Source organism: Haemorhous mexicanus, chromosome 2 (genome assembly GCF_027477595.1).
Source record: "Haemorhous mexicanus isolate bHaeMex1 chromosome 2, bHaeMex1.pri, whole genome shotgun sequence".
NCBI classification, from domain to species: Eukaryota; Metazoa; Chordata; class Aves; order Passeriformes; family Fringillidae; genus Haemorhous; species Haemorhous mexicanus.
In genome coordinates, this window is record NC_082342.1 from 34,847,569 (window position 1) to 34,874,344 (window position 26,776).

The 26,776-nt window shown below is 42.7% G+C and overlaps 1 protein-coding gene and 1 long non-coding RNA gene across 10 annotated transcripts in view; one reads left to right on the plus strand and one right to left on the minus strand.

The window, feature by feature from the left end:
• The window catches only part of PAK1 (p21 (RAC1) activated kinase 1), a 98,313-nt gene that overhangs the window by 66,002 nt on the left and 5,535 nt on the right, over window positions 1-26,776 (minus strand). For 2 of the 9 annotated variants that reach the window (XM_059838415.1, XM_059838409.1), the window contains exon 1: window positions 4,176-4,499. The gene's annotated coding sequence lies outside the window, so the exon portion shown is untranslated. Of the gene's footprint in view, window positions 1-4,175; window positions 4,500-5,547; window positions 5,778-5,937; window positions 6,306-19,268; window positions 19,384-19,698; window positions 19,821-25,635; window positions 25,783-26,776 lie in introns of those variants that run through there. The other 7 variants (XM_059838406.1, XM_059838414.1, XM_059838408.1 and 4 more) reach the window with 7 other exon arrangements.
• LOC132323337 (uncharacterized) lies at window positions 4,485-6,312 on the plus strand. Its single transcript, XR_009485318.1, has 2 exons — window positions 4,485-5,095; window positions 5,514-6,312. It is a non-coding gene; the product is annotated as an uncharacterized LOC132323337 (long non-coding RNA).

A 26,776-nucleotide genomic window follows, 5' to 3' on the forward strand; every position in this document is an offset into this window, starting at 1 on the left:
AAGGACATATAAATTGTTCTATTTCCAGAAGAACTGCAAAATGTAATAGGACATTGATAATTAAGTGTCTTATTAATTTTAATGAGCCAATCAATACTGCATTTTGAATCCTCACATGTCCATTTGCTGCTAGTCCCTCTTTGTGCTGTGCACTCCCTAGTCTTTGCAGCTGTTACCTGACAAATCCACCTTCTATTGTGAAGGGACACAGGAGTTCAGCCTCAGGTGACCAGTTCAATGAGCGAGAAAAGCAGAGGATACATTATGAGCCTGGCCTCATTTTTTTCCCTCCTTTACCTTGACACAATCTGTCACACAGGTAAGCACAGGGCCTTGAGCTGAATGAATCTAACAGCTCCAGTAATGTGAAGAGAATTGGGAAAGAGGAGTTGGAATATCCCTCCCTTCTGCTACTGAAGGAAATCAGCTTTTGCTTCACCCCAAACAGGTCTGAACTCTGGAAGCACGTGAATTCCACATCCAGCTGTGACTTCTATCCTCTCAAAGCTTGATTGAAATAAGACATTCTTGAAATACTTACTAAAGGCAAATCATAGAATCATCCTGGTACGAAGCCTTCAAGTTGAACTTGTTGGCAAAACTGCATAATGTTTACTTACAGATAGCTGGGGAAATGAAATACAAGTTTTACAAAAGGAATCACTTCTCTACTCTTTCCACAGAAGAGACTGGGTTAAGAGGCCAAGCCACTCTTATTTTAGGATCAGCAGAGAATGTGCTTTTGGGAACATGTAGGTACCAATAATAATCCATCTTGTGATTTCTTTATAAGTGACAAGGTATTTTGCATTACACTACATGCAAAACAGGAAAAAAAAACCACATGATGGAAGCCACTGGTTCAATTAAAAATATTTCTCACTCCAGCTCTTACCTCATGAATAGAGCATCAGCCCTCAGAAATGGGCTTTGCCTTGTAAGGGAAGCATCATCCAAAATACTGGTGTGCCACTACAGTCATTAAGAAAGGTGACAGTTCAAAGCCCTACTGATGCTTAAAGTAACTCAAAGCCATGCTGTGACCTTAGCAAGCCAGGCTGACAAACTGTCTCCTAACCTTTTGTATTTGATTTTCCTCCTCTCTGCTGCCACCTGGAAAGTCATCAAACGCCATCAGCAGTAAACCATGGACAGGCACTGTAACTACAGGCAGCAAGCTCACAAGGGCAGGAAACAAAGCCTTAAGGTAAACTTGGAAGACTTCTCCATTCCTGAAAAACTCACAACCTGAATAGCTTCTATTTTCCTCCCCTGTTTCCCTTTTAGATTTTTTTTAGATTTTTATTCTTTTTAGGTTATGGAAAAAGAAGAAAAAAAAAAGCATGACAAGTCTTTATGCCCCACCTGCCTGCAGCATATATTCCCCACTTGACTTCCTCACAGCCCCACGGAGATCAAGGAACTGTTTGCAGCTAGATGTCATATGCTTCAAGGCAGTCACAATATATTTTGTGCACTGTGTCTCACCCAGTAGTTGGGATCACAAAGGGCTAATTTGGTGGAAGTTATTTCTTTCCTGAAAGCACATTTGGTTATTACTTCTGCAGTCTTATGATTTGGCCCAATTTTCACAAATGAGGCCTTTTTTTTCTACACCAGTCCCCTTTTTCTCTTCCTCTCTTTAAACCTAAGCTGATACAATATTGCCTGATTCAGCACCACTTCTGACTTTTGACAGGAAGTAAGAAATAGAATGGCTTGAAGGCAGTTAGACCAGCTTAAGAGTAAAACAAACTTGCTATATGGCAGGTCCAAAGAGTACAGATTGCAAGAAGGAAAGAAACCATGGAGGGGAAGTTATTGTTTAACCTGCATCTCAGACTACACACAAGAGATTGATAGTGTACAAGTGGAAGCCGGAACACTTGGATTGCCAGTCTGAAAGAGTGTATTAGTACACAGACCAGAACTGACTACTTGGACTTTTTCTTCAAATTCCCCTGGAAATCCACTCCTTAGATGGCTTTTTTTTGTTTGTTTCCTCTTCTCCCATCTCAACAAAAAAATGCTAAAATGAAGAGAAAGGGGGAAAGCCACGCTGCAACAGTGTTTTTACTGATGGATTTGTTAGCAATGCTGCCTGCCTGCATCCCCAAAGTGAGAGGAGCAGGTAAAACTCCTCTCAGCTGCTCCAATATACAACACAATACATGGGAGACAGAGGAGACCAGGGAGACTACAAGAGGAATCAGCATTTTTAGAGCGCAACTCTCTGACCTCTTTTAAAAATACCTACAGGAGGGTGACAGAAGGCACATCCTAAAAGGGCCTTTTTCTCTCTGCAGATCATACTGGGAGCCTGGGGAGACATGTTCAGCTCAGAGCAACCATGTTTTGAAGCATCCATGTTTTCATCTAAGGGATCCCACGAAGGGCCCTGAAATTGAGACGTGCACCCCAGTGTCAAATGCCAAAAAGAACACAGACCATGGAAGGACCCAAAGACATCCACAGCTCTGAGGATGTCCCTGAGGTGAGGTGAGATGAGATAAAAGTCATCTCCCTTTCCTGCACAAAGCCAGGAGCAGTCATCACTACTGGTGCATTGAGCATTACCCCTCACAGCGACAACATCCCATCTGCACATGCTGTGCATAACTGCACCCAAGGGCAGGAATCTCAAACCTGAACTTCAGTTTGCATAAAAACCTGATTAGTACAAGCAGCATCAGGTACTTTTAACCTATTCATTCCCAAAGAGCATCATGTGCCTTAACCTCAGATAGGAAAAACTGATCACTGACTTCTGTGCTACATCAGTGAGAACAGAACTGGGCTGACAGTCCCAGTTCTGCTGCCACCAAGGGGAACAGACCTAGCCATCCCCATCTCTGGGAACAGGGGTGCAAAACTCCATTCAGGTGAGAGCTGTGCAAGTGCATAAGAAGAATCACACACTGGACTATTTTCTCCACAAGAGCAAGCCCTCAACATCAAGCAGAACATGCTCACAATTGTCCTCAATTCCTATACAAGCCAAGACATCAGGCTGAGAGAATTAGTTCGGCTCAAGGCCAAGTATAGAAAAACACTCTTTGACACAGTACAATTCTGGTACACAGTTTTATTTTTCCTTCCCACAGAGGTAAAAAGCCAACACTAGGCATTCTTGTACCTGTCAGAGGGCCAGTGGCTGACTAGGCTTTTAAGAAATATGGCTCATTTTTAGTTGTCTAGTTTCAGTCTGTGTCTTGCACATCCTCACCAAGACTGGTCAGTTCCTTCACAAAGTCTATTGCTTCTCTTATCTGCTGTTGACAGGATGAACTGTAAAACCAGAACACTTTGAGGGTGGAGCTCCAGATCATTTCTGTATTTTTCAACTGAGAAAAGTTTATTTCAGCTCTAGGTTGTTCTGTATACTCTTAGGCATATAAGGAAATTGGACCATAGCAACAAGCTTTTGAAATCACAAACCTTCCCACACCAAGGAAGTGAGACAGGTGCACAAAAGGGAAAAAGAAGAAAAGAAGCCATACTGCAGCTAACAGTTATAAAAAGACAAGACACTAGTCAGCAAACTGGTGAAACTCACGCATTGGAATCAAAGCTGAGAGAAAAGGTCTCCCTTCAGAGACCTGTAAAAGGATAATAAAACAGTTCTTTGACCTCTCAAGCAAAGAGAGCTAGCATCAGTTTTCAATCCAGTCCAAGCAAGGCAGTCAGAAACACAATAAACAAGCAATATATTTCCACTTGTGGCAGTTATATTGGACTTGTCACATATTTCTTCCTATATCCCCATGATATACAGAAAAGCATGAACTTAAAGCCTCACTTTTCCCTATTCTTTTTTTTCTGAGTATTCCTCAGAAACCAGCAAAAGCTGTCATGCTACAAGAGCATTTTCCTCTTCAAGTTTATTTTTGGCTTTCATTTCCAAATCAAAGAATGGCAGTTATATCATCCCATTTAAAGATGCAGGACTCAAAAAAGGCTAAAAAAAAAATCACCTGGTGGTTTATTGTCCAGTCTTAAGACTACAGCTTTGTTATACAGTACAGAATTTGCAAACAAATTCTGTTCTGTATAACAAAGACAGGCAAACAAGACAGGCAATCCAGAGTTAAATAGAATCAGAATTTAGACATATTCAAATTCCCACCATACCTTCTGTTCCCTGTGCAGAGATGAGCTTCATTTCTCTGACTTACCCACAAAAAAATGCACAGGGAAAAGCAGTCTCCAAGCATCCAGTGGACACACGCAAACTGTTCCACAAGGAGGAGTTTTTCCAGCCTTACCCTATAAAGCTGAGAGCAAGACCAGCACACCCACACTAAGAGATATTGGAGCAGCAGACAGGAAGACGCTGCCTGCTTGGCCAGGTAATGTGCGCAGCACCGGGAAACTCCAGGTATGGAGAAGGGGGAGGAGGTTCAGTGAAAGGCATCCCTAAGCCACTGGGCAAAGAGTAATTGTGAGCAAAGAAAACAAACATTCTTCCGTCTGTGCCTGACACAGCCATTTCCCCCAGCTACAATACCTGCTTTCACTTTGAAAATGGAAAGTGTGGCTGACTGAACAGCTTTTATGGTTTTTCTTACACACATACATCTCTCATACATAATTACCACAGAAAGTACACGCCTTACAGCCAGTCCCAAGCAAAAGCCAGGTTTTGACACTTATTTATAAATCTTGCTCCTGAAGAAAAAAACTCCTGGAGGCAATGTTGAAATAAGAATCAAGGAACGCTCAGCAGGAGCAGATGCACCGTGACACACATACGGATGCAGCCAGCTATTCCCAACAATCATGAATTTTAAGCCCTCTGGATAACAAAAGCAGCAAGACCAGGGATGGCAGGCACGGGAGAGCTGTGGATTGGGGCATTTCCATGCACAGCAGAAGACAGGAGCGCTACAGCACCTGAAGTCTTGTCCTGCTGATGCTGCCTCCTCCATCGAGCTCCCAGGTGCATTCAAGAGCACCCAGAGGTGCCACCCATCTCTGATGTCCCTTCACCGCTCCCCACTCCCCAGGCAGAAGCCCCTGCTTTGAAGGAGGCTGGATTAGAGACCACCTGACGCTCCCTCCAATTATGCCACGATCACAAAGTTCAGCTTTGCTTGTAAGTACTTTACTAGCAAAAAAGCCACGGTTTCGTACACACCCGCGGGCGGAGGGGTTAAAAGACAGGCTCCCACCTCTCCATCCCTCCTTCACCAGCCACACAAAGCCCGAGGCTTCATCACCCCATCGCCCAGCATGGGTCCAGCTCCTCAATTCTTTGTGTTTGCCCAAAGCGCCCGCCCCTCCAGCCGAAGCCAGGACGGGGTGCTTGGCAAAAACCGTGGGCTGAGCCCCGATTCCACCCCAACCTCTGCACCGGGACCCCAAACATGCGGCCCCGAAGTGCTCTCCGCTCGCAAAGCCCGGGGGCTGAGAACAACTCCCTTTGTTAAATGAATGAGCCGGGGAGGCAGGAGCGGGGAGACAGGAGGGGGAAGGCAGGGTCAGTACCCTCTTCTAAAAGAAAATTTCAAAAGGAGGGAGGAAGAGAAAGGCTGAAGAAGAACGCACCCGTCCGCTCAACCCCTGCGCAAACTTCCCGGTTACAAAACAAGTAAGGAAATCCCCTTCCCCGGCGCGGCGGACTCACCTTCCGCCCGCCGCAAGGTGCTGCCCGGCTCTCGCCCGGCTCCCCGCCCGGCCCCGCTGCCCACACCGCCCCTATTGTCGGCCCGGCGCCGCCCCCCGCACCCTGCCCGCCTTGCCGCGGCCATTGGCTCCGGGGGGCCCGCCCCGCAGCCCCCCTGCCGCCAAGGTGGGCAGCCGAGCCCGCCGGGGCGGGGAAGGGAGCGGGTAAGGGGTAGGGGGCAGGTCCTTCCCGCTCCGCTCGGCGGCGGCCGGGGCGCGGCATCGCAGCCGAGTGGCCCGCGGTGGAAAGTTTTTTTGGGAGGGGGGTGGTACCTTCGCGGCGCCGCAGACCGGGACCCCGGAGCGTGGTGCGCTGCCTCGGGGAGCCGCGGGCTGTGCTCCGGCCGTGCTGCGGCTGCAGGCGGCTCCCGGAGCCCCGCAGCTCCGCCGGGCGGAGGGCGGGAGCGGCGCTGGCCTGCCTGGGACGCGGGAGTCTCTGGTGATCACGCCATCAGCGGAGCTGCCACGCGGGGAGTGGATCGCCGGCAACTGCACCCTTGGCGAGCGGCGCTGCGATGACTTTATGTGTGCTGCCCGTATCGCGCTGCGCTATCGCGGAGCCGGCTCCATTGTGCTGAGGTCTGTGTGCGTGCAGATCCAAAAAAGGCAAGAATAAAATGGGCTCTGCCCTGCTGCTGTGTTGCACAAGCCGAGGCGTCTATACCTTATATTGCCGGGATCCGGGTGTCCCCTCTCCCCGTGATCCACAGCTTGCTGGAAACTCGTAACCCTAGTTAAGTGGAGTTTTCGGCTCAGCGCTTGTGCTGTGCTTGGAGAGAAAAATAGGAGGGGTTTGAGTGCACGTACAGCGCAGGGCTCTGGAGAAGAGAGCACGGGCATGCTGAGGTGTTCTTGGGACGTGCTCTCTAGAGGTGCGAAGGGGAAATGTTGAAGTGCTGCAGGTAGTTACAGGCAAAAGGGAGAGAAGCTTCATACCGAGACAGCGTGCCCCTACACCCGACAGATTAAAACAGCGCTGCCACAGTCTCGCTCTTCCCCTTTGTACCAACACTTATCAGTTCCCGTTTGATAAGTTTGTTCGGAGCTAAACCAGCAGAAAATTAACATCGCAAAAGTAAACAAATGGAGGAAGCGAGAACTCGAGCCTGGGACTGATAGGGAGAGTGGGAATGCCACAGAGCTGATTTCAGCAGCTGAACCTGCTGTGGAATTGCGCTCTTGGAAGCACTTCCCTCTCTCGGATACATTTAACATTGGATTCAAATCCACGCACACGGGCAGATTGCATTAGCTCCCTCAAGCATCCTCTGCCCATTGTCTTGTTGCAACATTTTTATTTTTATGTAGTTGAGGGTAATATGTATCAGTCCCATCACTTCAAAGACAGGATCAGACTGTGTCAGGAATCCCAGAGATACATGGGAATTTACAGGATTGCTGCTGGAGGGGAGGGAACGAACTGAGGCAAAAGCCATGCAGCTCAGCTTAAATGCTGGATCCATAAAGGGGGCTCCATCAAAGCTGGAGTTAAAAACCAAGAGTTACCCTTTGGCCCTGAACTGAGAGCTGAAAAGTGACTTCCTTTTGTACCATGTTTGAAATCCCGAAACCTTTTCAGAAACATGGATGCACACTAACAATTTAAAAAAATAAATTTTGAAGCCAGACAAGAGGACAGCCCAAAATACTCCATAAACATGCCTGTTTGACAAGATGTTTTACCACATACATTCATTCAACCACACGGAGAATGGATAAGTCAGGAAATTGCAGTGGTTGACCTAAGGCCTGGTCCATATACACCGGGTGTGCTGCACTCTCCTGAGCCCTGGAGAGGTCCATCTGGAGTGCTGTGACTCAGGCTCCTCAGTCTGAGAGAAACATGGAGCTCCTGGAGTGGGTTGTGTAACTGTAGTGTTTGCCCAAAGCACCCGCCCAAAGAGCTACAAATATGATGAGGGGACAGAAGCATCTCTCTTATGAGGAAAGGCTGAGGGAGCTGGGCATGTTCAGCCTTGAGAAGAGACCACTGAGACAATTGAGGGACAATCAATACACAGGTTAACTCAGTTCAGAAATTCTTTTGAATAAACCTTGGTATATTTGCTGCCAAGGAATCTCACCAAAATCTTAAGAATCCTTAAATTTTGCTATTCTCCTGCTCTGTAGCATTGTGGAATCCTAATGGGATATCCAGGAATTACAACACAGATTTCTGAATTTACTCAAAGTTCAAGACTCATTTGTCTGAAACTATTGCTGGATATTTGAGAGGGAGTTCCTAAACAAAAGGAGGAAGACATCCATGAGCAGCATAAGAACAGGATAGAAAGGAACCACTGCAAACCAGAATTTGGTACTTCAGAAAGGAATGAGTGAAATGTAAATCTTTTTATTTGCATTTCTAAGCACTCACAGCTAAGTGTTCAGGGGTTTTCAGGCAAAGGATCCATCTTGCCTTGCACTCAGGTTCAAGTCAGATGGCCCTTTTCCAATATGGAGGAAAAAGGGGATCTCATACACCTCAAAAGGGTCTCCTGTGTTCTGTGGGAAGAAGCCTGGCACCAGACCCCGGCCTCAAAGACCAACTCAGTTAAACAATCGATTTCACAGTGATCACATAAGAGCTGTGTTTTCCTCCCCTTCAGGCACACAGCAGAACAAGCAGTACACTGCTGTGGGGCACAGCCTGATGATTTCTTCTTTGTCAGCAGCACCAGTATCAACAGTTCTTACTCTGCTGTGCATCTCTGTTCCTGAGCTACTCCCTGCACTGTGCCAACACAGCCATTTGTGCAGCTGTGTAATGGAAGGGATCAAAGAACTGGTCCACCTAGGACTTTTCCTAGGTGTTTTTACCCAGATCAAATCCCCAAATACCTTGTCTGACACGATGCAGGAGGAACACAAGAGCATGTGAAATCACAGGAGCTGAAGCTTAACTGAGGGACAGTAACTTGTTAGGATGTGCCCACTTAGTCACCTGCAATAACCTGTCCACTCATTTAATCTGCTCAAGCAAACAGAGACAAATTGAACCCAGCCTACATGGAAGAAAACTGAGTTCATGAAGCACTTGAAAACTAATTACAGGTCTCTAGATTTTCGTAGCAGGGGAAGGAAAAAGACAAAAGGAAAAATGGAGTCCTATAGTTATACAACACAAAATTACAAAGTTCCTCAGCTAAATATCATACTGTGAAGATGAAGAAACAGCAAGCACCAGCAAGCAAAACTGAAGGTGATGGTGGGTCAGCACAGTACTGCCTGGAGGTTTCTCACCCAGTAAATCAGAAGTCAAACCAGAAAAGTAATGTTGTTATGGTGGTGTGAAGTGAAGAAGAAGACAGACTATGATTCATCACTGCCCTACATATCATGTAAGTTTGTACAGCTCTGCAAAATGTATGTAAAACACTTCCAAATCACAACTATTTCCTTTTCATTTTGTCCAGATAATGCAGTACACTAAAGCAGTGAGGAATGTGTTTCTGGACACTATTCTATGATGCACAAATGTTTTTGCTAAACAAACACAGACAAGCACGACAGCAACAATCTTTCATTTCCTCTGTAAATTTTAGGGAGTTTTAGTGCCAGAAAAGCAAAGTAAAAAATAAAAAAGGGCCAGAACACCTGACTAGCACAGAGTAGCATCTGGTTCCTATCTTAAATATCCTGATGTTAGATAGTATGTAATACCCATCACAACAGATGTTAAAATAATTTCCTAAATATGTACAAGTAGCACATTACCTCTGATGCATATTTAAAATGGACATGCACCTCCTACCATCCTGTAGAAAGGTTTGCTATGATTTCTCTGCCCTAGAAAAAATTCAAACACAGGAGTAAGAAGCAGGGTCACCATCTTAGCAAAGCTGGCTCTGGGTTACACTTCTTGATCTTAGCACTGAAGTCGAAAATCCAGCTTATGCAAAAACATTTCTCAGTATTTGACTCTATGCAGTTGTTTCACTCCAGATAAATGGTTAAGGCATCATACTATACACGTTCCCACTTCCCACTTAGTCCTCTGTTTCTGTACTGAGAAGCTCACAGTAAAGGGTCAGGATCTGTCGGGTACAGTTATAATAGTAATTACAACTTGATACTTTTTTTTTTTTTTTTTAATGCTTAAAGCCCAAATAATTCTGCTTCTTCTTATGGGTTACTTACTTGTTGGTTAAGTTACCCTATAGTTGGTTGAAAACTCAGAGGAACCTTCATGCCATTCCAATTTTAAATAATCTCTTACCGCTTCATTGAAGTCCTGGAATCTTGCAAAACCTCTGGTGATGAATACACTTTTACATTCCAGATCTCCTTTAGCCAGGAAATTGCACAGAGACAGCTAAGAGCACTCAGTGCTTTGGTGAGCAGTCAGCAAGTCGGGGAATACTAGGGAAGCCACAAATGACTGTTTGATTCTGGAAGCCTTGTGTATCTCTGGAAGTCATAAAATACAGATGGGCTTAACAGTGAGGTCAGTCTTTGATTCATTAGCTAACAGCTGAATTTAAGCACATATATCTGAGTTTCGAGGCATGCTGCTAATTCAAGCTTAAAAGCAAAGGGGGAGTTTTACCCTGTGCTGTGAGTTTCTTTGGAGCTGTACAGAATCATTACTCTGGCTTAGGTTTTCTATGTTCTCTCAATGATCTTAATAGTTTGGGTTTTGGAAAAATATTACTAAGCACTGGTAATCTTAGGTAAAAAATATATTTAAATGCTGTAAGCTCTTCTTTGTGGGTGAAGGTATAAACTTCAAACACTGGTCAGTCACTGGAGCTATAAGAATTCAGACTACAGGCTGACCATTTGTATTGTAAATCCCATACTGTGCAATAATCTGTGGAGATGAGTGCCATAACAGAAAATCCTGTTTTCAGATATTAAAAACAGTACTGATGTGCTCCAAAACCAGGAATCTCGTTCAGAATTTTGTCTTTCAATCTCCCAACTACAGTCATAGCTATGGTTCCCTACATCAAACTTCCCTCTGCCTGCAGTCTGAAAAACACCTATCCCTGCCTGCCCCTATTCTTCTCCAGCTGTATCAAGAAACATTTGCTCATTCCTACTTCCTCTCCTTTCCCCTTCCTTCCACCTCCCAGCCTTATTTAATCATTCACCTCACTTTGAAAGTCCTTTTCCTCCCTGACCCCACCAGCTAACCTAAGGCAAGGATGTGAATACAGTCTAGACACTCTTTTAGGGATCCACATCCCATCTTGACTGGAAATTATCCTAGAATGGTTAGGGTGGGAAGGGACCTTAAAGACCATTTTCTCCCAACTCCCCTGCCATGGGCAGGGATACCTTCCACTAGACCAGGTTGCTCAGAGCCCCATCCAACCTGGCCTCAAACACTTCCAAGGGATGGGGCATCCACTGCTTCTCTGGGCATCCCATTCCACTGCTTCACCACTTTTGTAGTGAAGAATCATGGCAGCAGCTCTGCTTTACAAAACACAGGCAGCAGCAGACAAAGAACGAGGCATCCAGGGCGAGCAAGAGGGGCACTGCTGAGAGGGAGGGGAGGGAAGGGGGAGGTTGTAAATACTGCTCATTCACTTGGGCCTTTGGAGCATGAAGGAATTGCTGCCAATGAAGGAAGTGTGGAAAGCAGCATAGTATTGGCAGGCAGGCAAACATCTCAAGCACATGAGAGCCTGTCTCCCAAGTGACAAATTACCTGCAGAAGTCACAAAACAATCTATGGTTGCTGGCTGTCGTTCAGCCACCAGTACAAGGACCTGGCCTGTGAAATTGTGTGGCACAGCTCTCTTAGAACTGTTTGGGCAACTGTCCTGGCCTCAGGTGTGAAGTGGTTCTCTGCACTGTCTCAGAACCTTGACTCTAATTTTCTCTCCTTAATATAAAGAAATCAGAAAAAAAAAAAAAAACCTCTATACTGCCCAAAATGTAAATTTGCTACCTAGAACAGCTTTCCCAACAGACAAGTCTGTGACAGGTTTTCCTCCCAGGATTCGGCTTACAGAGTTGCAATGGTTTTATAGCAGAAACTCAGAATCACTTTTCCATTCATTTTATTGTGGTTTATGATGAGAAAAATTCTCCTCTGTGGAAGAGCATGGTAGAAGCAGATTTATGCATTTCTTGCATAAATGTACTTCTACCGTTGACAGCAACTCCTGCTGAACCAGTAAGAAAACAACAATAACACTACTGAAACTTAAATCAATCCAAATTATTCTGACATATGTTATTGTTTTTTTCTTTTACCTGTAAGTGGGGAGGAATGAAAAAAATAGCATAACATCAAGGGGACGCACCTCTGGAAGTCTGGAAAAAGAAGAGTGCACTAAATTTACCTTTCATTAGGGACTCCTCAAGTTTATTGGGCTACCATACAAGGAAAGGAACAATAAAGATAATTTTAAAATCAGTTATCTTTTCCTCTCTTTATTGACTTTTTAAAGAATGCCTCTTAAGAGTTTTCACTTTCAGTGTCAGGGCCTAAAAACACAGTTCGGTAATGCAAAAGACAGTCTGAATGAGACATCAGACAGACTACTAATCCAGGGCCATTTATTACTCAAAACCTAACAAAAGCAGCTCATTTTTCCATGCAGAAAGTCTTAGTTGCATGGGAGGACACTGTAAACAGAGGAGGGTGAGGCTGAGAGAGATTGTAACAGCGTAATGGCACCACAAAAGTAGATTCTTCTGCAGAGCTTATTCAAATTGAATGACTCTGAAGAGCTGATTCTGTTTTAACTGGAGCCAGTGAAAGATTTGACACACATTTCAGAGTACAAAACCAGCCCTTCAGTCATAGCACCTCTGCCAGATTTTATTTCACACCCTGCCAAAATGTCATAGCTTGAATCACTCCAGTAGCTTGAGCCATTTAAAACTGGACTGAATAAAACCCTGGAGAATAAACTGCAGAGAGGAATCTTCCCCTGTTCTTTCCCTTATCTCTGCTCTTCTGCCTCACTGGGTTACATGAATAGCAACCAAAAACTGCAGAGCCCTGACAGACATGGTGTCTCTGGGCATTCTGGATGTTTCACAAGCAAGCTTTGAAAATGTGAAACCTCTGTCCTTCACTTCTACCTATTTGCATCGTGTCCAAGAGGACCTAAGTGGATCATAAGAGAAAGATTATAGAGAAGCTGACTTCAAATATTTTGGAAAAACTGCGTTGAATTTGAGATTTCATAGCAGCTTCAAACATCAGTGCAGTAAAATTTTATTAAGGTGCAAAGGAAGGGTCTTCAGCAACATAATCTGAACTGATCTGGAGCAGACAAAATATCATAGAAACAGCAAGATAACCCAAGTTATTAACTCATGATGGAACACCCATTTTGCAGTGACTTTGATAGTTAAGCCAATAGAGGGAGCTATCCAAGCTCAGGGGCAATATGGCTGAGGACAGTGATACTGATAATTTAATTATACTGGTTGGTCACACTATAACCAGAGTTACACTAGAGATATAGATCACAACAAGCCTGCCAAGAGAGCTGGCCCTGCAGAATTCCTTTGATATGATGTACATCTCAGTGCTGTCCAAATTGCTGATGAGTCATGGATTGTTCTGCAGGACACAGGAAAGCTTAATAAATTATTTTATTGCATAATCCTTTCCTATTGATTCCTTGTATATTCCTGCAGGAACTGCTAAATAACAACATTCAACCCCCTGAGCTTTTTCAGTGGCTGCCTCAGCATACCACATAGGTCTTGCAAAACTGCCAGGATAAAACTGGGGTTTGAGGAACATACCAACCTCAAACTTTATATTCCTGTCAAGTTGTCTCTGCAATCAGAGGGATGTCAGGTTGCACTGGCTATAATTGGCCATAAGATCCTTGATGAGGTTTCTATCCTGAATCTCACCATCTTGTTTCAGTTTGTTAATTAACAGTTTTAGGGATGGCTATTTTGCCTTTCTTTTTGCCACATTTTCCAGGATATGTAGAGATTCTCTTCAAATTATTACATACTTACCAAGTAATTAACTTCATCAGCATAAATTAATCACCAAACCATCCTAGGAGCTGTATTGCAGATGGGGAAAATTAGGTAAGAGCTCAATCTGTAGCCTCAGGCTCTGCAGCAAAACTGCTGCAATAATGCTTTTTGAATTCAGGAGTTCCTACTTCCCATTTCTGCTCTCAGACAAAATCAATCCTTTAAGCTGCCTCTGAAAGCTTCCAATTGCAGCAAATATAAACCTTGTAGAAGGGACCTGGGCTTGCAGTCATACAGAACTAATCTTCAGCAGGCAGGTGAACTATAGGGAAGAAACATTTAGTATTGCCATTTGCAATTGGCAGCCTCTGTCCACAGGCTTTGGGTTGCAGAGAGCAGCCCTGCAGGAAACTGTGATACTGAAACTGATTCTCTGGTGACAGTGGCCTTTATCACACACAGAGATGAAGGTGCAAATGGCTGTCTAGAGAAAAAGGGTCTAGAGGTCCAAGGTAAATGATTTTCAAAAAACAGTGCAGAAAGTGAGTTAACTGCTGGTGTGTGCAGACTGTGTTTGAAACAGAAGGGCAAAGCTACTTGCTGAAGGGAAACCAGGTTTGGGAACATTTAAGCTTCAGGATGGATGATGCTCTGTTGTGAAATCTGTATTGAGGATTTCTTATTTTGCCTGTGTGGCTAGATTTCTGGGAAGAGCACTTTCCATGAAACCATATTCAAGAAGCCGATACTGAAGTAATTATTTTTCCCCTTTAGTTTACAAGTGGTTACAAAACAATGAAACTCCCAGCTCTTTACGCTTCGCAGGGGAGAATGTACAAAGAGCTCATTAATCTCTTTCAGTTCAGCTCGTTAATTCTCATGGGTATCCAGTTGCAAGGTATCTGTATCAGTCTCTGAGTTCTCAGCTGTGCATCAAACTGTTGGCTCTTGCTTGAACACGCTGTTTCAGAGCCGACCAGGTTTCAGCACGGACATGTGAGGGCTGCTGTGCCTAAACCCGTTTGACGTTGGCAGAGGAGCAGCATCACAAATCCAGCAGTGCTCGCTCTGGTGATGAAATGCCAAGTAAGCACTTCCACAGTGCCAGGCTAATCTTAACGCTGACGTTTGCCATCCAGAAGGAAGCAAGCTGTACAACTAAAGGAGGCACATCACCAAGGAAGATTTGAATGCTTCCTGATTGGTTTCCCAAATATTTATGTCATTTGCTTCTAACTGAGGTTAGCTTGCAATTCAAGTATTAGACGGTTTTCTCAAGTGCAAACTGCAATTAAGGAATCAGAAGGCAAGATGCAAACCATACCACAGGATCAGCTAAGAAAAAATGGTGAAACCAGACAAATTAATTTTCAATTTATTTCCTCTCATTATTGCTAGACAGTCTCAAATGCAAAGTGAAAAAAAAGAACAGAAACATATTTATAGCTAATGTAATAAATTAACACCTGTATGCTGTATTAAATGCATGAAATTTGCTAAATTAAAATGCTAAACTAAAATGCTATATTTGGCTCAGTCACTTAGCAACAGCTGCATTCAGTTTAAGACATTTCCATTCTGCAGCTGTGAGCTGGTACCTCAGGCTGGAGCTCCCATAGAATCATAGAATGGTTTAACTTGGAAGTGACCTTAAAGCTCATCTTGTTCCAGCCCCCCTACCATGGGCAGGGACACCTTCTACTAGACCCAGTTGCTCAAAGCCCCATCCCACCTGGTTTTGAACACTTCCAGGGATGGGGCAGCCACAGCTTCCTGGGCAATGTGTGATGGTGCCTCACCACCCTCACAAGGTAGAATTTCCCCCTGGTATCTAATCTAAATGCACCCTCTTTCAGTTTAAGGCCATTTTCTCTTGTCCTCTAACTTCATGCTCTTGTCAAAAGTCCCTCTCCAGCTCTCTTGTAGCCCCTTTAGGCACTGGAAAGGTGCCCCTCCAGGAGACTGGAAGGTCTTCCCGGAGCCTTCTCTCCTCCAGGCTGAACAACCCCAACTCTCTCAGTCTGTCTCCACAGCAAAGGTGCTCCAACCTCCTGATAATTTTTGCAGCACTAGTCAGATCCATGTCCACTCCATGCTGAAGACCCCAGAGCTGGATTCAATATTCCAGGTAGGGTTTCACTAGAGCAGAGGGGCAGAATCCACTACCTTGCTCTGCTGCCTGCACTGCTTTGGATACAGCCCAGGACACAGTTGGGCTGTGAGTATTGTCAGGTCATGTCCAGCCTCTCCTCCACCAGCACTCCCAAGTCTTTTTCTCAGGGCTGCAATCAATCCATTCATTCTCCAGTCTGTATTGATACCAGGAGTTGCCCCAATTCACATGAAGAATCTTGCACTTGGCCTTTTCAACCTCATGAAGCTCCCACAGACCCACTTCTCGAGCTTGTCCAGGTCCCTCTGGATGCCATCCCATCTTCCAGGCATATCAGCTGCACCACACATCTTTGTGTCATCTGCAGACTTGCAGAGGGTGCCCTCATCCCTCCACCAAAGTCAGCAGAAGGAAATGTGTGACTGCATTTTGCCTGCTTCTCTCCAAAACCAAGTGTCTTAATTCAGATGCATCTTTATCAACTACCTACTGGTTTGGTTTTGTTGTCAGGCAGAAGCCTCAGCACCAGCTCATTCTGACAGCTGTGAGGTGAAGCAGTGCCCCAGACCAGAGGGCAGAACAAGCAGACACATCTTAAACTGCCACAGCAATAATCACCAGAGTGCACCCAGCAATGCCTGAAGTGAAGATTAAAGTAGAATTGCGAAAAAGCATGAAAGTGCCCAAGGAAATAATCACAAGAAAAATTGCTACAGGAATTTTGTCACAGTGCAACAAACTATTTAGAAATTACTCTGCCAAAAAGAAGGAGCATAAAGGTTAGAAGACACTCCAGGGAAAAGGGACATCTAGTCTTGGTCCAAGCTATCTTGACTACTTACCTGCAATGCTGTGGTTATTTATTTACTTGTTTCCTGATGTGACTGTGAGTGCTGTGATGTGTGTTCAGGTCAGCGCTGTCCTCTGTGAGGCAGGTGTGCCTGGGGCACAGCTTCCAGATCACAACCCTCAGTGGATGCAGATAAAGGACGCAGATCCTACTCTGAGGATCATGGGTAGAATTAAGAGCAACATGGGAGCTGAACTGCTCGCCAAGAAAAATTCAGAAAGCAAGAAGCTTTGCCAGCCAGAAAGAAATCACTTGGGCTGGTGATTTTGAAGGACAACGTTTTTGAACCTATATACATAAATTCCAATAAAATAATGCTTAAAAATTAATATTTTGATCCTTAGATATTCCTGCCAGAGGATGCCACCAGAATAAACAAATTCAGTAAGTTACATTCGCAGAAAGATCATATCTGTGGCATGGTGCTTATATTTTCTTGTTCAAATGGATCAAAGAAATTTCTCTCTAGGAGCTGCAGTGTCTCCAGCTTCACTGAATGCCCTTGGACAGGGCATAGTAGTATATCTGGAGCAATGGGATACCAGGTATCACAAGATATCATATGCTATTCATCAGGCTGGATCTCCCTCAAGCACAGGGATGCTTTCTCTCATGCTTTCCTTTGGCGAGAAGAACTACACAAAATCCACAAGAATAGCACTGCAGCCTCCACAATAAATTTTAAGGTAAGGACGGTGCCATCATGCTCGGCCACAAAGAAGCAATTGGTATGCTGGAAATGCTGCTTGTTTTATTAATCATCCTAATTTTTCATTGTGTTGTCTTTCTTCATGAATAGAAAAAGACAGGAAACAGCTATCTGCTCTTAGCCTTTGTATAATCTGCACAGTCACCAGGGATGCCACAATCTTTGGCTGATGCATTTCAGTTTTAAAAACTAAGCAGACAAAGCATGCACCCAGCCTAGGCCATAAGTCATTAAAACCCCATTAAATGTCCATATGTGAAAATCATACCTGGATCACGTCTTACACAGACCAAGATCAAGGCCTCCCTCTGATGTTTTTATCAGTACCCACAATGGCAAGGCCATGGCTTGTAGGCAGCACCATAACACTAATTATGAGTAATAATTCCCAACCTAAATGATCCGGTAATAATTTGCCAAGCCTGAACTCACAGTTCCAGCATGACACACACACACACACACACACACACACACACACATCCAAACCACCCACTGGTACTGCAAAAAGCAGGAGTTACTGTGCTTATTTATTTATTTCCACTGGGAGCAGCACATCCTCTTGTAGAAATGGAGGAAAACCATCCAACATTGCAGATACATGACTAATCTCTGTAACAAACAGGCACTGAAAATACACCCAGGAAAACAACCTAATAAGCTGAGTGGGCCAAATCCTCCTCTGCTCAGTATCCTTGATAGTCTTTTATGTTATGCCAGGGAGTAGGATAACAAGAGTTCACCGCCTCTGTTTTGTCCTGCACCATGTACATATACAAATTAGAGCTATTAAAAAATTTATCTTCAGCTTATATGCTACTATATTCAAACCTCTAGTAAGTCCACTTAAGCTTTTGTTAGCCTAGGTAGGAATTGCATGTGGTTCCTTCCTACTAAAGGAGCTAATTTTCCTTCAGCAGATGGTCCTCAGGCTTAATAAGTAAATCTAGAACTGAAGATTTGTGTTGGAACATGAAAAAGAAGTAAGCAGGTTGCTATTATTAAACAAATTCCAATCAGAGATGGCCAGTGCCTGTATCTTTTTCTGATTTTCTTTCCCAAGCACTTTTCTTTCCCATCACAAGGTAATGTGATGACTGAGAAGATCACAAAAACAGCAGGTTACAAGGCTTACTTACTAAAAGAAAATAAACTGAAATGCATTACCTTAAGTGCTTTTAAAAAGTAAATCAGCTCAGCAAGCACCCAAATCCTCAAAACCTATATGGGAAGTTTCTAGTTCCAAACTGTTCCCCTTCTTCAACCTTCTAGGTCTGTTATAGTTTGGTTTTTTTTAACAGCACAATTATTTGAAGGTATTCAGGGTGAGCAGAAACACAGCTGAAATCATTGCTTTACATGGTGTGAGGAACGAGCGATTTCCCTTTCAAGCCCACTCTGCAAACTACTTCGAAAACCAGTTAATTAAATCATGGTTGACTTTATAAAATAGTAGAAAAAAGATGTTTTGTAGGTTTACAGACAGTACACAGAGCAGAATTTGCACTTGCCCAGGACTTACCAGCAGACCATGTCAAGCACACAGTCACAGACAATTTTATATATCCAAATAAGCCAAAAAACTCTGTGCACAGCCTACACACATGCAGTGACAACACCCTGACAGCTGCTAGTTGTCAACCCAGACAGAGCTTGGCAAAACCAGAGTGGGGTTTGCCCCTTTTGCTGTTTACCTGCATATTTTCCATGAATCTTTCCTCCATGACCTGTTAGTTTAACATAGACAATATGGCACAAAACAACCAGTTTAACGGGCTCACAGGATGCAATCATGCAAAATCCTAAAAAAGTAGGAAACTTTGACCTCACCTGTTTATGTCACCCTTCTTGCCCTAATCCTCACTTTCACCTGTTTAGCTCAGTAATCTTTGTGGCAACATACCAACTATTCCACTGAAGTCCCAAGAGATCCCATTTTCCTTGTCAAAAATCAGTTATTTCACAAAATAAGCATACTCTTGTTGTGATACTATCTATTTTTGTTAACTCCTTTTACTTCTTACCTGATCTCCGTTTGTTTCTAAATTCTCCAGATTTGTTGTAAAGCCTCTGCTTCCATGAAGGCAGGATTAGTTCTCCTGAGAGGCTTACGGGCTAAGCTGCAGTTTGCTGGTTGCTCTGCAAGATGGCCAACGAAGAAATAGAACACTTGAGACCTCTTCTCCACAGAGATTTGGGTTTTCTTTAAAGTAATTTGCCTTTTTGATTGCAATGCAATTGCAAAGAAAGCATTATATAGCAATGAAGTCATAATGTCAAAGTGTTATTTACACTTTGATTGCAAGGGAACTGTTTTGTTAGCTATGCCCACTATTTTTGTTTGCTGTGGTGTCACCTTCTGTGGCAGAGAGGGACGTCATTAGGAACATCTACACCAGCACTTCTCCCTTGTCTAACAAAGTAATCATACAAAGTGTGATCCCTGGTACTTACTGCAGATCAAAAGAAGGCAGCCGATGAAACCAAAGTTTGTCTGAGCACATGAGATGACTTTTCTTATTATTCCAGTTGGAATGGAAAGTTTGGATCCTGCAGTTCATCCACATGCCTGCAATCTGAGCCAGATTTTCCTGTCAATCACATGTTTGCCACACACATTAGACCAGAGTCCTTCCAGGTGTAAGTCTACAGACTTCCATGCAATCAAATCACAACATATTCAGCCTACTGTTATCTATTTTTTTCTTTTCACTGAATCTTTTATCTAAGCTTCTAGGGTGCTGCAGAAAGCAAAGAGTATCACAAAACCTCCCTGTATTAAACATACCAAATAAGTTTAAAGAAGAAAGGTGAGACACAGCTGCCAAAGAATGCACTGACCTCCAAGAGAGACTCAAAGAAGGCTGGAGCAGAACGATGGCTGGCATCCACAGGAACTGAACTCCTCAGACAAGCACCCTGACCTGAGAAAGCCTGATTCCCACAGCTCAGCCAGAGGGGACTGCTGGATGAAGAACAAGACAGACAGACTGTCCCTGACAGCCTGCCTGCCTTCCTGAGGCAAGGAGTGACACTCGCTGAAGCATTTTCAGGGAAGACAGTTCTACCTTGCTACAAAACCAAGCAGCTTATCTAATACTGTAAGAAATGCATAGAAGCCAGAATCTTTCACGGTCACTGCTGCATGCCCAAGTCACTTTGAGCTCTGTGGGAAGGAGAAGAAGAATGGATGTCTTCAAAACCACAAGCACTTACAACCAAACAAAATTACAATCTCCATTGTTTCTTAACAGCACTCAGCCTGCAACATCCAGCTGAGGAGCTCTAAGCAGCCAGGCTTAAGGATTTTAAAACATTTTATATTACAAATTATTACTAACCATCTTTATCAGCACAGAATTTAGAGTTCTACTGTGGTAGCAAAGAAGAGATTGTGCAAAGAGAACATGTCTCCAGTTCAAAAAAACCACACAGTCTAAATAGACAAATCAGGGACTACACACTGCTATTTGTGCTCCCAACTCCAAAGCTCATACATCTCAGTTTTTCAAATGTAGTCCAAGACAGTAGTAACTGAAAAATCTGGGCTTCTGACAGCTATTCCGTGTTGTGACTGCAAAGCCTTGGAATCCTTGCCTAGGGCTTCCAGGCTCTACCTCTATACAAACAATACACAATGTTAATTAAACGCACAAAAAGGAGGCTGAAAGAACACTCATGAAATTTGCAAATCTAAGCATTTGAAGGCTGCAAAATGCCTAAGTGAACATCAGCTGCACCACCTTAATTATTGCCCTTTGAGTATATTCCTTTTGGCGGATTTTAATTACCTGAGTTGGTGCTGTTTTTCCACAGGTCCCAGCTTCCTCATTTGGTTCAAAAAAGAACACTCACTCAAGAGGAGATTGATGTCATTTGTCTTTAGGCACCAAGTTTATGCAATCTGAGTCTTAAGTAAGCTGTCTTCTTTGGAAATACAGAGCTTACCACAATGAACTTACAAAACTATAATTTAGATATCTCATAGATATGTCAGTAATCCACCTTTTAAAGCAACAGCAGCTCAGTTCCTTTTTTCCCCTAATTCCTTGCATTTTCCAAAGTCTCATTCACTGTAAACTGGCCAAAACTGAAGAAGGAAAATATTACTTTATTCTATAATTTTCTATGATTTTCATCATGATAGAACCTCAGCATTTCTTTCTTATTTTTATAATATCCTGGAAGATGGAGGAGTTCAACTCTCCAGTCCTATAGGGAACATCTCTTGCTCAGTCTCAGTTTCTCACTTCCCATACATCCTGTCATTTCTGTTTTGTTGGTCCAATATATATGTCCCCACACACATCAAACTGTTAGGTAAATCTTTCTCTACTCCCCCACAGCCAATCCAACACCTTCATAAGGCCAGTCCTAATTTCCTGTTTATGTCCCCTCTCTCCCATCATCTCATCCAGCCTCTGTCATTCTCCCACCCACTGTTTTATTTTACTGTTGAAGTTTAGCACAACTCTCCAGAACATGAGAAGTGAGATTTTTTTTTTTTAAGGCTCCTGACTTGGCCAAATTTAGGTCAATTTTCACAGGCACAAGAAGTGCAGACCTGACACAGCCCATCCTCTTGCCAAACAAACAAAAAAAGAAACAACCCAAAATCCAACAAAGAACAAAAAAACTACATCACAAAAGCATCTGGGCTTCTAAGATATTTTAACACTGAACATCAACTTATTCTTCTCTTTTCTTACTGGGAAATGACTAAACATCTCTGGCTGAAATTTCAGGGGGAGGTAGGGATGAGTCAGCCCAAAACAGACCCCTGGCTGAAAAGCATCAGAGTTAATTAAAACAAAATAGTCTCAAACAGAGGCCCCATTACAAATCATTAAAGGAAATAGATTATTTTTTTGCAAGTTATGCTTTTTTGTGGTCTCCATATGAGCTGTGATTACCCTGGTAAGACATCAGTCACATTTCTGAAGAAATTTGCAGTTATGGTCTACTGACTCTTAATATCAGTTCAGTAAATTTATCTCAGATTGTAAACACTGAGGGAATTAGGTTTTCACACATTCTTATTAAATGCTTCACCCAATGGGATCCATGCACCAAATTATTATGTTTTGAATATGCTATGTTTTAAATGCATTGCATCCTTTGGTGTACAAAAGGCTACCTTTTTTTTCCTCCATACTCCCTTTTCATTAAAACCAGTAGGATTCAATTTCCATGTAGTATTACCAAGTCTAGTTCCCTGGTTGATTGTAAGTCTGCATCTTGAAATCTCAGGCATTTATTATCCTTGTTATTGGTGGTTTACCAGTTGGAGATTATGGAATTGGTCTGGAGTGAGCACGTTTGCAAACACTGATGCAGAATCCTTCATAACCAAGATTTCTTTTAAGCCCTGCTCATTAGGAAAGGCTCAGGGTCTGTCTTTTTAAGATACATTTACTTCTGAAAGTAAACATATGTCTTTCTCACTTTTCAGTTTTGCTCTTACATGCAAGTCAGTTTTCCCCTGTCTGATTTGGGTCCGATTTCACTTTTCAGAGATCAGGCTGAAGATTCTGCTGAGAGCAGACTGGGAGAGACATTGCATTACTGAAATCCTCTGTTTCATCCTCAGCTTAATTAAAACCTCTCTTCCTGTTTATATTTATTGTTTAGAGAAACTATGCAGGGTCAGTGGTGCTCTGGCACAGCCTAGTGAACCCTGATGTAATTGGTAACTTGACTTTGGCTTTTCTTTAAGATTACTTCCCAGGTTTCTTGGAGGTTGTTGTATTTTAGCAAGGAGAAGTATTATTGACAGTAAATGAGCCCGCACATTTTTCAGCTGTGATTCTCAGAACATAACTGATAACATGGCTGGAAAGGAATCCTTGAATCATGAATTTGTGTTCTCTGCTACTAGAAGCAAGGGAATGAAAGCTGAAAATAAATGTCTTTGGTTTCTGGCTTAGCAATGATTGCCTACTTCACATTTCACACATCTTTCCATTTGTTCTTGTGTCAATATTGTTTTTTACACTGAACAGGTCATCTCTCTGTGGAGCTTTAGCTTCTTCCATGTGTTCTGAAACAGCAACAAGAGACATTTCAAGATTTCATTTGCCTTCATCTAGGCACATCTTACAGCTGGTCCACAGTACACTGGTAGCTGGCAACTGAATCTAGATGAGTTACCTCTACTATTTCTGCAAATTTTCTGCCTTCTATCATATTTTTTTCCTTAGCTCCCAGAACATGACCATATGACTTCGATTACTCCAGTCCTCAAGGTTATGCAGGCTTCCTACATGATGTTCCAGTTCTTCTTTGTTTTGATTTTGTCTTCCAATTTTCTGTCATTGCTAAATTTAATTAGCAAATTTTCTCTTGCCTGAAAATTAGCCCTGAAAATATTGTTAATTTGCTTTTATAGGGTTTTGTTTGTATTGTATCACTGTTCTCTTGACATGCCTGTAAAAACATTTCTCTTTATTAGATCTAAGTGGTTATCCAAGCAGTTAGCACAGTTGTTACTTTTTGTATAAACTTTAAAAGTGTCATTTTTCATGGTTACTTGGCCCCTAGGTGGACTGGGAAATCGTTATGGCACTTCAGTCCAATTCCTCAATAATATGGTAACTAAAATGAAACTATGTCATTTGTTAAGTTCAGAAATATTATCCACCAAAAATAAAGGTATCTATTCATGGTTCTAAGGACTATTTTTCCCAAAGAATTCTGGAAGGTAATTTCAGTCACATATTGAATTGTTTTTTGAAATTGTGCAGGCTAGAAATCAAAAGAAGTGGGAGAAAATGGGTGTTTATAACAAAAGCTTCAATTCTGGGAAACCAGTGGCATTACAGAAAATTAGCAGTTGTCTATGGTTATGCACTGGCTGAATCTGACCCCAGGTGACATGGAAGTTCAGGCTTGAGAGACTTCAATGTGGCACCCTTCAACAGGTCAAAATTCATGGAAAGGTAGAATAACTGAGAAGCAGCAGGCTTGACACAGTACTTGTTTCTAAGATCTTCTGTCTCAGTGTTATCCTTCAAGTAACATCTTATTATCTGTCTTGAAGTATGATGTCTAACATCTTACTGAGGAAAAAGGGTCTCTTGATACTCAGTGCTCTCATCTCACCCTCACGAAAACTTTCAAAGCTCCAGTTGATTCAGATTGGGACCAGCACGTCCACAGCAAATAGCAAATCCATTGCTCAATTTTTAGGCCCAGAAAACCTGAGTAGGAGCAGATGAAGATAAAGAAAACCCAACAAAATCATAGCCAGTCCCCTGAGCACAGATTGTGTGCTCTACACACAGAAACTCTGTTACGCTTTCAGGTGTCACAGTTCTTGGGTTTACCTGTAACTGGTGACTGGAGGGAGTATCTGTCAAGGGTGCCAATACTTTGATTTTGTGATCAAGATTAAAACCTGGGAGTCAAGAGGCTCCACATAATCCACAGCCTTTCTGTCATCTCAGCCAAGGCATTTAACAATCTGTTGCCCAGTGAAATGAGCAGTGTTTCACTGCATCTTGTAATAGTGCTGCGAAACACACTTTTTAATGCTCATGTAATATTCCAATATCACTGCTATTTCTAATTAATTGTATTACATGAGGGATAGAGATGCCATTTGAGATGTGACTGCATGCCATTTGGCAATGATGATCCATACACCCAAGTGTTGACAGTGACAGTTGACAAGTAGAAGGCTGCAGACAGGCTCAGCTGGATTCAAAACAAGTCCACAACACATGGTTATGCAATAAGGATTAGACTGCACATCTCTTGACTAGCATGCATGCTTTGCTACCAGATGACCTCATCTCTCACAAATGAATTATGATTTCTTTATGGAAGGAATACCACTCCACGCTTCTTCTTACATTGCAAAAAAATACATGGATTGAAATATAAAATATAAGCAAACAAAATAATCCCCCATAGAAAAAAATACTCTATCTTCTTGAGTGAATTGAAAGAAACCCAGTTGTGTTAAAAAAGCTTTAATCTTATTAAACTTTCAAAGCAATTATGTGAATGCAATGAGAAACAGGCATGAGATGTCTCCTGGTAGTAGAAACAACAACTTCACTAGTCACTCACTCAAAATGATCTTCCTGTCTGACACTGAAGTTCTCCTTTGCTTCAGCTTCATGGCATCAGGAACAGACAACGAACAAAAACACCTTATCAACAGCACTTCCAGCAAAGACAAGCTTACAAAATGCTCTCTCTGAAGGAAACCACAATGGACATGGGCATGGTACAGCTCAAGGTGAAGGTGCAAACATAAAAACAGGCATAAATCAGTCATGCTCCTTTTCCACGGTTCCACAATCTTTCCTTTGGCACCAGAGGCATACAACATCAGAGCCAACTACAAGTTGTGATTGTTTCCTTTATATCTGGTTCTCCACTCACCTTTGGTCAAGCTTGCTGTTGCAGCTGTCTGGTTCAAATCCTTCTAAGATGGGCTGCCTCCTTCTCTCAAAATCTTTCATCACCTTTTCATAAAGAAAAGCAGAATTCTGTTTTGCTTTCTGAACTACTGCTGTTGTACTTTCAAGGCTGTAAGCAACACATGAGTCATTATCAGTAACAATTGAGAGAGGAAGAACAAAAGATCTCACTTCTTTCCCACAAAGAAATTTCTGGCACACTTCCTAACACCTTTTTTGATAGATGCTTTCATACATGTCGAGGGAATGTGATGTCTGATTAGTGGTTCAGGAGGACACTTGGCAGGTGTGCACCAACATCATACAGAGAGATGATTTACACTTGAATACACAGTTTATCTACAATCAAACTTGAATCCAAGGTGCTTTGGTAACAAGTGCAAAAGGGAGCACTACTAGCACAAGCCCTCCTGCTCACACAGTACAGTGAATGCCACTCACAACCCAGATACACAAAGGAGAAAGACAAAACTGAGTGTGAACCAGGTTGAAAAGTTTCCAAAGAGTGTAAAGACAGTGTGTTGAAAAGACTGCTGGATTTCAAGCCTCTAACCCAGCCTTGCAAAACACAAAGACATACTAAATACATTTCAGTGCTACATGAGACAATACAGTCCCTAGAAACTGTATTGGTACAAAAATATTATTTGGAGCTACTCTAAATCACGGTGATAATTTATTTGCTGGTTTTCATGGTACTTCATAGAGAAAAAGTTAAGTATGAGTGAGAGCAAGCACAATTCAGTAATGGATCTTTCTTTACAAGTTCAGAACACTGTGTTTTGCATTTACATTTAGAATATGGTTCTATGTAACCTCATATAATCAAGTAAAGCATGTTTATAAGCAACTTAAATTTTTTTTTGAAAGCTGGGTGTAGCAGACATATTGAGACAACAAGCATTCACTTGATGGACTCCCTGTTCAATACGGGACCTTGTTTAAAGACAAGCAGTTTGATTCTGGAACAAACTCCAAGGAGATGGAAAGCAACACAATGGGAAAAAAAGATGAAGGACTTCACACTGTGCAATTCTGTTAGCAAGTGTCACTTCACTATCAGGAATGGGCTATGACAGCTAACAGCAGCACTTAAGAAAGGC